This window comes from Amborella trichopoda, chromosome 7 (genome assembly GCF_054954075.1).
Source record: "Amborella trichopoda isolate Santa Cruz 75 chromosome 7, AtrichopodaSantaCruz75HAP2 v2.0, whole genome shotgun sequence".
Taxonomy (NCBI): domain Eukaryota; kingdom Viridiplantae; phylum Streptophyta; class Magnoliopsida; order Amborellales; family Amborellaceae; genus Amborella; species Amborella trichopoda.
In genome coordinates this window covers 34,731,347-34,744,526 of record NC_142342.1, presented here as the reverse complement: position 1 = coordinate 34,744,526, position 13,180 = coordinate 34,731,347, and the positions used below count along the sequence as shown (strand labels likewise).

At 34.5% G+C, this 13,180-nt stretch overlaps 1 long non-coding RNA gene across 1 annotated transcript; it reads right to left on the bottom strand.

The window, feature by feature from the left end:
- Positions 1-8,600: 8,600 nt before the first annotated feature.
- On the bottom strand, positions 8,601-12,039 carry LOC105420552 (uncharacterized). The gene is made up of 2 exons (XR_966632.3): positions 11,543-12,039; positions 8,601-9,221 (listed from the first exon to the last, which is right to left on the bottom strand). It is a non-coding gene; the product is annotated as an uncharacterized LOC105420552 (long non-coding RNA).
- Positions 12,040-13,180: the final 1,141 nt, after the last annotated feature.

Sequence of the window (13,180 nt, the reverse complement as noted above, 5' to 3'; positions counted from 1 at the left end):
CTTTGAGGATCAAACATCAAACATTCAACAACTTGACTTTGTTTATTAAAGGCATCATCCTGATCATCCCATCCAGTGGGGATGATTTCACAAGATTCTGGTTACTGCTTCCATTCCTTTTCGACCATGAAAGGTAAGGGCTAGTTTAATGGCTCCAAAATGGATATGGGTATATCCTTCTTTAAGCCATTGAGGAAAAATGTTTCTAGGAAGGGTAATGGTAACATACTGCTCAGCTTAAGTAGCAGGAATGTGGTGTTGGTCAAAAGAAGAGGCTTGAACATATTCTTTGATGGCTTCTGGATTCTTTTTCCCACAAAGTTTCTTGATTTGTTTAGTCCAATTCAAACTTGATTTATCATAAGCATGAAGAAGATCTATTTCTGTAGTAGCAAAGACACACTTTTTTTCAGAGAGCATGATACCATATTTACAGCAAAGGGAATAGAACTTATCTAAGAGAGTAACATGACTTTCAAGATCAGGGGAGAATAGTAGAATGTCATCTATATATATCAAAGCTTGTGCTGAGATTGGTTAAAAAATAGTGGTTAAATCTTTTTGAAAATAACTGGGTGCATTTTTTAAACCAAAGGGCATAACAGCCCATTGAAAATGATAATTTGGAAGACAAAAGGTTGTTTTTGATCTATCATCTCGGAGTATGCCTATCTGTCAAAATCCTGACTTTAAATCAAATTTTGAAAATATATGAGCATGAGATATCTGAGAAAATAAACCAATCTGGTTAGGCAAAGGAAATTTATCATTTGTAAGAAAGGTACTCAATGGTTGATAGTCGATGACTAATCTAAGTTTTCCTCGGGTTTGTTCTGTTCTTTTATTGACATAAAAGGCTTCACATGCCCATGGAGAACTAGTTGATTCAATTAAGCCTTCCTTGATCAGATCATGAATTTCTTGTTTGGATTTTTCCAACAAATCAAGATTTAAACCTTCTGTGAGAGGCTTTGGTAGAATTGATGTCTTCATTTTTTTTGAAAGGGAGTTTAACATAGAAGTTTTGGTTTCTCCAGAGTGGATTGGTGCTTTTTTTAAGGAATTTCGAATGGGAATTTGCACAACAATTAGATATGATCTTTTGTCTAACAGTTTCTAAGGTTTGGATTTGGTCTATACTAGCAATCCAGGGTAAGGTCATATTTCTAAAATGAAGGCCTTTGGAGGTCCACTGAAGTTTTACTTCGTGTAGAACATCAAATCCTAATAGGATGTCTTTATTGGGTAAATAGGAGCCTAAGAGTTTGTGGTGGATAACAACTTTTGGAAATAATTTGATAAGGACTGGTTTACTAATTTGGGTGATGGTAAATTTTTCACCGTTAGCAGCTCTAAAAGTTTGATTGCAAGTTTCCCAAAATTGTTTTGGAAGTAAATAAGGTTTAAGAATGCTAGCCAATGCGCCAGTATCGAAAAAGGCTTGGATTGTCAAAGGTTTGGAATAGTATTCATGAAGGATTTGTACAAGGGCTATTGGGGTAGGTTGAAAAGGTATACTGTGTATTTCAGGAATTTCAGGTTGTGGAGACAGTATCTCAGGAGTATTGCTTATCTCATTGAGTTCAAAATCATCTGCATATGAAATTGATATCAATGTTTCATCATTTTGCTAATCATCAAGAGAGAATACTGACTCTAAATCATCTTCAATTTCTTCGTCCAAGACATGGGATAAAAGACTGATGATTTTCTTTTTCTTTTTCTGGTTCGGGCAATCTTTGGCAAAATGTCTTTTTTTTTCACTGACATAAGAACGATCTCCTTTTTTTTTGTTTTTTCAAAATCTGGAACTGTGAAGATATTTAAATCTCTTAAATTTCTTCTTTTTTCTCTGTTGCTCAGACTTCTTCTTTTTTCAAGAGGACAAACATATTATTTTTCTGGTTCACACTTGATCTTCAAATGAGGCTTGTCACAAGATTTGCCTAGGAGATGCTTATTCTTTTTCATCTGCTTCACAAATTCAACTTGGTTACATATCTTTCTAAAGAATGGAGTACAAACTGATAAATCTCACCAAAACTGACATTCTGAATTGTGAGACCTTGGTTTTCCATTGTTTTTGTTGCTTCCTTATTAAGGGTTGGAGGAATAGACTCAAGATAGAATTGCTTTAAATTCACATCATCAATACCTCCAATTTTATGGTATCGTTTATTCATTTTTGAAAAATGTTTCCCAAGGTCATGTCTTTTGAATAAACAACATTTAAGCTGAAAGAATTCTTCTTGTGCAGTAATTTGCTCATGTTTAACAGGACCTATAAATTCAGATACCAAATAATTAAGGAATTCAACAATTGACTCACAATTTCTTAACTGAGTTTGACGATATTCTCCGAGATTGATGTACCAATCAAATAGTCTTCCTCGCAGTCTTACAATGACTTTACTAATGGTGCTTGTCAAGGTATTAGCAGGATTAAGCATTTCTACATGCATCCATCCTTAAATTTCACAAAATCTATCATTCCATTTTGAAGGAGGAATGTCATCAAGAGTGAATCCTTTAGATAAATCTCCATAGGAAGGGTGAGGTTCTGGTTGAACTGGAGGTCTGACTTCTTCATCAATTATAGGGTCTGGGTCAAGTTCCATGGGTTCATTTAGCAACAAAGGGTCATGAGAAGAGGAAGAGGAGAAGTTATGGCTAGAGGTTTCAAAGAAATCTGTTACAGAATCAGAGGATTGGGTTTCTATGTGGTGGTTTAATTCTGGTGTTCTGGTTAAATTTTTTAAAAAGGTACTCATATCTTGCAAAGGTTTAGGGGAGATTAAACTCTGTGGTGAAACTGATGACGCTGCTACATCTGAGTCAGTATCAGATGCTTGGATCATTTGAGTTTCTTTCTTTTGGGGAATGGAAAAGGAAGTTTGAGCAAGAGGTTCAAGAATAGGTTGTGTAATGGATGGAGGATTGGGTACAGGAGGATTAGGTGCTGGGGTCTGAGATGAACTTAGTTGGGAAGTATTTGGTTTTTTCCTTAATAGAGAAAAGAACATCTCTTCAGGGAAACGTCTTTCTTCTTCAAAAGAGATGAAAGGCCTAAAACCAAAGTTCCTTGGTGGAATTAAACCAGTATGAGGGTATAAGGTTCTTGTGGGAGGAAAAGGATCAGGGTTTTTTAAGGTTAGATAACTTGGGACATAAGGGCTTGAATAGAATGGTCTGAACTGGGACTGGTATGGAAACTGAGACTGAGACTTCATCCAAATATCTCTTTCAAGACTATGAAGCTGTTTTTCCAAAAATGCTTTCTCTTTTTCTTTCTGATCAAGCAAATAAGACTGATGATAACTATCCTTCACATAATGTAAAATCTGTATTAATTGCTCATGCAACATTTGTATCCTTTCTTTTAATTGCATAATTATACAGTCAAACCCTGTAACTGAGAAGACATATGAGTTTGTTGTTCTTCTATCCGAAGCAATGCTAAGTTCTGAGACTTTGCATTCTCAGCTTGCCAGTTAAGACTCGCTTCAGCAGGAAAGACTGTTTTTAACATACTTGCAGAATTCCTGGTATTTGGGTTTTTGATCTTCCATACATGCCTTTCATTATCTTGAATTTTTTCATAATCATGTAGTGGAGGAAAATTACTAGAATAATTAGAACTTTGAGGATCGAACATCAAACATTCAGCAACTTGACTTTGTTTATTAAAAGCAGCATCCTGATCATCCCATCCAGTAGGGATGATTTTTACAAGATTCTGAAGATTCAGAGAATTTTTGTTTTTGACTGTCATAGGTTACGTAATAATCCCACTTGCCTGAACTTTCACCAAGAAGTCCAACTTTTGGATCTCCATTAAGAAATTTTTCATGAAGCTTTTGCTGAGAAGATTTTTTCTTTTTATTTTTCTGTTTTGACTTTTCATCAAAATCTTCTTCAGTTTGGAGACATGTAGAACAGTTACAACAATCAAACCAATTGTGACCGTCATAGGTCTTTTGTTCATAAATAGGATTTCTATATTTGTCAAAAGCAACCACTGGTACTTTTCAAGAAGACCTTGAAACTATGTAGGGAATATTTCCCTGGTTTGAGAATCATTATCCTTTGAAGACTAAAAATTGATTTGAACCATTCCATCTGGCATCCTCGTCATTCTGGATTCAGACTGTATCACATACTGACATTGGGTTTGTAGGTTTTCATAGTTGGTAACCCAAGTGGATGGAATTAACTCAAGCAATCTTTCCATTAATATCTGTCTCGGGATATAATAGCCAATAGGTTGGGAGTTATTATCAACTTTAATGAATAAGGCAGTGTTTTCACATTTAGGGGGTAAGGGTGTGATAATAACGAAAGCATGATTCCGAAGCCTATACACCATTTGATAATGGAGTGTGGCTACAGAAGAAGTTTCAATTTGTCTGGTTCCTGTGATCTGGAGTTGAACTTTAAAAGCAGAGCTCAAATGGGGATCTTTAACAGGAATATTAAAGTCAGGAAAGAAGGTAACAAAGATGGTACCAGCATTTAAGGTAGGATTGTACCGATGCAGGCATGCTGATATTCTCAAAACCTGGTATCTAACAAAGCTATTCTAGTTACTGCTTCCATTCCTTTTTTACCATGAAAGGTAAGGGCTAGTTTAATGGCTGCAAAATGGATATGGGTATATCCTTTTTTAAGCCATTGTGGAAAAAGGTTTATAGGGAGGGTAATGGTAACATATTGCTCAGCTTGAGTAGCAGGAATGTGGTATTGGTCAAAAGAAGAGGCTTGAACATATTCTTTGATGCCTTATGGATTCTTTTTCCCACAAAGTTTCTTGATTCATTTAGTCCAATTCAAACTTGATTTATCATAAACGTGATAAGGATTGATCAATTGAGAACAGGTTTCAAAAAACTTTTCAGGTGTATATGTTATTTCAAAAAGATGTTCCTGTTTTGAAAACATGGGTCCTAAATCAGGGGAAGAAGAAGAAGGAAAATCAACAGAAGTATCAGAAATACTATCATCTGCCATTTTTTAAAATTATTGTACAGAGTTGACTGTTAAAAAATACAAATAGGTTTAAGGCCAACTTTCCTTCTCAGGTTTATAAAGTATGAACTCCACTCCAGGCCTCTTGCCGATTTCAGAGTTCCTGTTAAATAAACCTCAGAAAGTATTGACAATGAAATATAAACTTCACTTTAATAAATTAACCTTTAATTCGTATTCTGTTTTCTGATGCGAGAGATCGTAGACCAGCTTCGCAGACGCAGAGCATACTAATCCGAATACGGACTATAGATTAATCCAGCCAATAGTGTACTAAAATAATCTCAACAGCATAATCCAGGCTCTGATACCAATATAAATGTGCATAAACAAATAATCTAAAATAATCTAAACAGACAAAAGAATACTAAACATGCACACCGGAATTTACAAGATCATACAAAGGGATGCAAAGATCTTCCAAGCATAAAGGCACATTACAGCGGAAAACAGAAGCAAGGAAGAAAGCTAGGCAGGAAGTAAAGAAGTGAAGCACACCAAAGAAAACTAAGGCTGAGAGGCTCTAGAAGCACTCTAGCCATTACAAATACCATGAAGAGGTATTTATAGACCCCAGACATGAAAGGCGGATTCTAAAACAAATATAAAAAGTACAGTTGGCCTGGACAGGTGGCCTTATGTACAGTGAAAAGTTGATCTACAGTGGTCGGTGGCCGACAAATAGTGTAAGGTGTCCCAACATGATCAGTAAAAAGCTGATGAACAGTGCCAAGTGTCCCGACATGAACAGTAAAAAGTTGATGAACAGTGCCTACTGACAAAATAGTGAGCTACAGTGTCTGCCGACAAAATAGTGAGTTACAGTGTCTGCCGACAAAATAGTGAGCTACAGTGTCTTGCGGCCTCAGTCTGGTACGGCTTCAAGGAAGAGTGCGGCCTCAATCTAGTATGGCTTCAAGGATGAGTGCGGCCTCAATCTGTGTCAGGGTAGAGATCATAAGGGTATCCATCCGAATCATAACTTGATGATGAGGGAGGGCTATGGGATGGTCCAGTATATGAGTCATCACTTGAATTGTCTTCTGGTTCTGCAGGAGGAGGGTGGTCTACAAGCCATAAATGAAGCTGATGGAGTAAAGCTGCTTCTCTGGGTGTATCATCAGCCCATATTGTATTTCCCGTATAAACATCTACAGGAATCCATTCTGGCTGGGTTCTGTTAATATAACACATGATGATCTTTAATTCTTTCCATAACTCAGTCTGAAATAGCCATAAACTTAAAAAATTAGAATCATACCATCCAATGGTTTCAATAATGGGATGTTGGGTGATGTAAGTATGTTCAGAATAAACTTGGGGATTGAGATCTTGGTGGAAGGCTATAATGATATAAGGTTTATGAGGATGTCCAAATGATTCAAACCACTAGTTATAATGGTATTGCTTTATAAGAAATTTATAAAAGTTTAAGGCTCGAGGATTGGGATATTGGTAATTATTCTATTGTAGGAAATGACAATGTCTAAGGTAGGATAAGAGTTTTCTTACATGAAAGTTAAAACATATGTGGTGGTTTTGGGTAAGATACCAAAGAAAGCAAATAACTTCTTTTAGCATATTGTAGTAATGTCTAGTCTGGAATAAGGATAGGAATGGATAGTTTGGATGGCATCGAATTCCTTGAAAACAATCTCCATGGTTTCTTAATACTGTTTTATGCATTTTTTGTTGCATTAGATTATTCCTTGAATCCATAGTTTTCCTAAGGATTACTTCATAAATTTCATCAGGGAGATCTTGTTGATTGTCATCAATGCTGATAATGGCACCCAAAAAAGGAATTATTGGGAGAAGCTGCTGGTCTGAAAACTTTTTCCTTGAAAACATGTCTGCTAAAACATTGCTTTTCCCAGAGATATGTTTGTATTCAAAATTCCATTGGGAAAACCAATTTAACCATCTCAGTAACTGAGGATTTTGAAGTATTTTATTTTTGAATTTTAACATGTTTGGGAAAGCAGATAAATCAATTTCTACAAGAAAATTGCGCCCAATAAGATGAAATTGGAACTTCTCAATTCATCGTTTGACAGCCAGTACTTCTTTAAAAGTAGAATGGTAATGCATTTCTGATTCTTTAAATTTTCCACTTTTATAGCCACAAATCATTCTGTCTTTTCCATTCTGCTCAAGTAAAATACATGCCCAAAATTCATCTGATGCGTCAGTTTGTAAAACTCTTTTTCCATTGAAAGGGATTTTCAAAGAAGGCAAATTTCTATATAATCTTTTGAGCTCCTAAACACATTCAGTCTGTTTTTGTTTCCATGGTGGTGCTTTTTTCTTTAACAGAAGATAAAGGAAACTGGTAAACAAAGAAAATTTAGGAATAAAAAGGGACATATAATTTACAATGCCTAGGAATTGTTGGATTTGCTTTACAGATGTCAAAGTATCAGGAAAATCTAAAAGATGTTTAGCTATATAGGGTTGTAATCTGTACATACCATTATGGAAATGCAAAAATGTGCTCGCTTGGGTTTGGAATTTATGACAGATTTTGTATGATATGTGGCTTGAAAAACCAAAAATATGGCAATAGTCCCCAATTGGGTTTGGGACTTACGATAGGTTTTTTACAAAAGCATTCTTTTAACATGTGGGTACCTAGCATGTTATTTACATAGGCATTCTTTTACCAGGGGCATTCTTTAAACATGTGAGCACCTAGTATGCCACTCACATGTTTATTATGGTAATTTTGCAAATATTCCTACTAAAGGGATATACATTTCTCGATTTGTTTCAATTCTCAAATTAACACTCTGGACCAGCTCTAAGTCAAATAAGCGGCCACCTGACAATATCTATTTAAAAATCTACTGTCCATATTTCACTCCTTATAATTCATTTCACCAGCATGAACTTGCACTATAATGAAATAGAAGCGTCTCAATGAAATAGAAGCCCTCAATGAAGCGTTCAATGAAATAGAAGCCCTCAATGAAATAGAAGCATCTCAATAAAGCCCTCAATGAAATAGCGGCCCTCAATGAAGATCTCAATGAAGAAGAAGCCCTCAATGAAGACGAAGCCCTCAATGAAGAAGCAGCCCTTAATGAAGAAGCCCTCAATGAATAAGCCCTCAATTAAGATCTCAATGAAATAGAAGCCCTAAATGAAGATCTAAATGAAGTAGAGGCCCTCAATGAAATAGAAGCGGATCAATGAAGCTCTCAATAAAGCGTCTCAATGAAGCCCTTAATGAAGCCCTCAATGAAGCGTCTCAATGAAGCCCTCAATGACCACTATAAGAATAGAAGCGTCTCAATGAAGGCTGAAGTATATACGACTATATAGAAAATTTACAACACAATTTTGAATAGCAATGACTGAAAAGACATCTATCCCTTGCAACAGTAAGAAAGAATGGCATGCTTTCACATGCCTGAATTTCAGCTTTTATAGAACATTTTTTTTATAGCCCTCAATAAATGGCACAATCGCATTGGCCATAGTTCAAATGATCAACCCACCCATTTAAATAAATTATTGATGCTTGAACTCTCGCTCGCTATCAACACACAATAAAAAATCAATACATAATGTCCTTGAGATAATATCCTTGAATTGGAGTTGCATGGCAAATAATATATGTTTACATTACCAAAAGAACCCTTTTGTTACTTTCAATTACAACATTTTCCATAAAAAGAGAATAAGTTGAATTCTACGTCAGAAATAATTACATTAGTAAAAAAGCAACCCTTAGTAAAAAAGCAATTCCAAGTCAAAAAGTATCACATGTTTCTAATCAGAACTATAAAAATAAAAAAAATGAGTGCAAGCAAGCACACATTTATTATACACAAAAAATACAAAAATTATTGTAAATACCCAAAGGCACCGAGTAAGAATTGATGCGTGCGCTCTATGGCAACGAGTATCGTATCATTGCCAACACTTGTTTCTTGATTGAGCATGACACGTTCTTCTGATTCTTGCATTAGATTCCACTATCGTGTATTGCATCGTCTTAAATTGAAATTTTCCACGACGGTATTATATTCATCACACCATTGGAAAAACCCACATATAGAACATTTATAGTACATCATGTTCAGGTTATTTTGGCTTGCTGACGGTTTTTTAGCACAATCTATACTGCACTTTGGGCATCATCGAGTTGTATATCCTCAATTACTTGTAGAATCAAATGACATTGTTAGGGCCTACAATAATCGTATCAGTACCACACTATAAATGACTAAATAAGTACGTATTTCAAGCACATCATAACATTCATTGCAAATATGTCAATAATAATTTTAACAATGACCACAACAGTAACAACAACCATCACCACCTCTATGATGAAGCCCATAACTCTCCACAGAGCAACATCAATTCCACCCTGTTTGAACCATTAACAAACCAAAATGCTTGATGATTGCAAGTAAACAAACCTAATGAAAAAAAATCAATCACTTAACGGAGCAACATCAATGGATGCCACTCGACAATTTTAAAACAAAAAATCTCAAAATTAGGACTTCACAGAGCAACATGAATTCCACCCTGTTTGAACCAGTAACAAACCAAAATGCTTGATCATTGAAAGTAAACAAACCTAATGAAAAAAAATCAATCACTTAACAGAGCAACATCAATGGATGCCACTCGACAATTTTAAAACAAAAATTCTCCAAATTAGGATTTCACATAGCAACATCAATTCCACCCTATTTGAACTAGTGACAAACCAAAATGCTTGATGATTGAAAGTAAACAAACCTAATGAAAAAAAATCAATCACTTAACTGAGCAACATCATGGATGCCATTCGACAATTTCGGTAAAATATTTCTCAAAATTATGATTTCACATAGCAACATGAATTCCACCCTATTTGAACCTTTAACAAACAAAAATGCTTGATGATTGAAAGTAAACAAACCTAATGAAAAAAAATCAATCACTTAACAGAGCAACATCAATGGATGCCACTCGACAATTTTAAACCAAAAAATCTCCAAATTAGGACTTCACAGAGCAACATCAATTCCACCTTGTTTGAACCATTAACAAACCAAAATGCTTGATGATTGCAAGTAAACAAACCTAATGAAAAAAAATCAATCACTTAAGAGAGCAACATCAATGGGTGCCATTCGACAATTTTAAAACAAAAAATCTCAAAATTAGGACTTCACATAGCAACATGAATTCCACCCTGTTTGAACCAGTAACAAAGCAAAATACTTGATGATTGAAAGTAAACAAACCTAATGAAAAAAAATCAATCACTTAACAGAGCAACATCAATGGATGCCACTCGACAATTTTAAAACAAAAATTCTCCAAATTAGGACTTCACAGAGCAACATCAATTTCACCCTGTTTGAACCAGTAACAAACCAAAATGCTTGATGATTGAAAGAGAACAAACCTAATGAGAAAAAATCAATCACTTAACAGAGCAACATCAATGGATGCCATTCGACAATTTCGGTAAAATATTTTTCAAAATTATGATTTCACATAGCAACATGAATTCCACCCTATTTGAACCTTTAACAAACGAAAATGCTTGATGATTGAAAGCAAACAAACCTAATGAAAAGAAATCAATCACTTAACAGAGCAACATCAATGGATGCCACTCAACAATTTTAAACCAAAAAATCTCCAAATTAGGACTTCACAGAGCAACACCATTGCACCCTGTTTGAACCATTAACAAACCAAAATGCTTGATGATTGAAAGTAAACAAACCTAACGAAAAAAAATCAATTACTTAACAGAGCAACATCAATGGATGCCACTCGACAATTTTAAACCAAAAAATCAATCACTTAACGTAGCAAAATCAATGGATGCCATTCAACAATTTAAAAAAAAAAAAGTCTCCAAATTAGGACTTCAAATAACCAAACATTAAAATATGCAGGTAGAGAAAATAAACACTTTCCCCAAATTGTCATGTAAAGGAAATAAGCACAACATAGATAAAATGAAAATCTAAATTCATAACCATATTACTTTGGTATTTGGAGCTGTTTTTGCCACAGATTTGAGCCTCTTCTTATAAAAATTCGGATTCAACAAAGATGAGAGAGATAGAGAAAACAAATCAAGATGGAGATTTTGCCGAGTGACAATGGTGATGGCAAAGCAAAGAAAATATTGGAATCGTTTGCAGAGTGACAACGGTGAAGAAATATGGGTAAAAATTATATAGTAAATGTACAAGAGAAAGGCATAATTAAATCCACAAAAATGTAAACCTAAATCCCCAATATTCAAATAAAAAATTACTGCATTTGTGAATGATCTCCAAACTGCCATGTCCGAGATGCAATTTTGTACGATTTGCATAATCCATTTTGATGTCAAATCGTAAAAGTCCATAGATTTAGGAGTTGGTGGATTAATAATATGCAAAGATGAAACACAGAGCTGATATACAATGAAATAGCTCTGAAAAAATGTAGCTAAAAATATTCAAGAAGAACTCCATGAAACCATGCCAAATGTAAATTGAATTCGTACCTTGCTGTGAATGGTTGATTGAAACCACTATTTTTTATTTAGAGTTGCTGAGAATGGAGGAGGCTTCCAATGAGAGAGATTCCAGAGTCCACGGAATCTAGGGTTGCTGATTTTGGGGATTTAAGGTTGCTGAATTTGGGGATTTAAGGTTGCTGAGCGAGGAGGCTGATTGTTGTTCTCGGGGGGGAGAGAGAGATAAGGCTCAGAGAGAGAGAGAGGCGAGGAGGCTCACCGAAGAGAGACACAATGGGAGGAGGCTCACTGAATTTAGAGAGGGTGGGAGCAGGCTCACGGGGGAGAGAGGGAGAGTTTAGGTACAGGGAGAGATGTTGTGTGCAGGCTAGAGAGAGAGAGTGTGTCAGTGCACACAGTTACTAGTTTTCACTATCTCACGAAACCACAGCCGTTCGATTTCAAGAAAATGTAAGAGCCGTTCGGCTCACTCTTTTTTTTTTCTGAAGGCGAGATAGCTTACCAAATCATTTTCCTAGAGATATATATATATATATATATATATATATATATATATATATATATATATATATATATATATATATATATATATATATATATATATATATATATATATATATATATATATATATATATATATATATATATATATATATATATATATATGATTTAATAGGGCTACAGCCCCATCAAAGTAAGTAAAGCCTTACCTCATAACTCATCCAAAATTACAATTCAAGCATTGAAAAACCTTTACATCGATCATCTGAACTTGAACATTGTGGTTGTAAAAAAAAATTAAGATTTCAAGCTCTACAAATACTTTATATTATAACACCTTATCTAGATTGTAAATTTCGCCCTAAAAATAAGTGTTCACATATCTACAAAATTTATAGCATTTTTTGGGTATCAAATTTTATTATTGGTATTGGGAATTGATTTTTAGAGCCATCATGGAGATTTTTTTTTCCGAAAATTCTTTTTGGATTAGGATTTGGGGTGAGGCTTTATTTGGTTTTCACAAAGCGTCGGCAGTAGGTAATTCATGCAACAATTGTATCATAGTATAATGCAACCACACTTCTAGAAAACCATATTTGTGGTATTTGTATGACCCAAAATTTTGCACTCACACTCTCTTTATTCAATAATCAATCTAAAAAATAATATTATTATTAATTTATCCCCTATATATAGTCAAAATGTATCCCCTCCAACGATGAATCTAGATGAGCTCTTTGATAAATTTCCAAATCTAGGTTTTTATGAATTTAAAATTATTTTTTATTTTTAATATTGTTAATCTAATGATATAAAATCATCTAAAAAATTTGAAAAGATAGAAGATCATTCTAAGGCCTAGATCTAAGCATCTCACCAAAATAGATGACCTATGTTAATTGGGTTAAAACAAATACTTTCTAAATTTTTCTTTTTTTGTGATTGTTCATTAGAATGTAAATAAGATATATTTTAAAATTTGGATCAAACAAATGGCCCTAACATTGTTTTTTAATGTTGTTGCATCATATTACTATACAACTGTTGTATGAAATCACTGTCGGACCATTTATACAATGATACTAGTTATGTTTGACACATGGAGGTTACAATTATTTATAACCATCCGATATGAAATCTGATAGCTTGGGCATATCACAA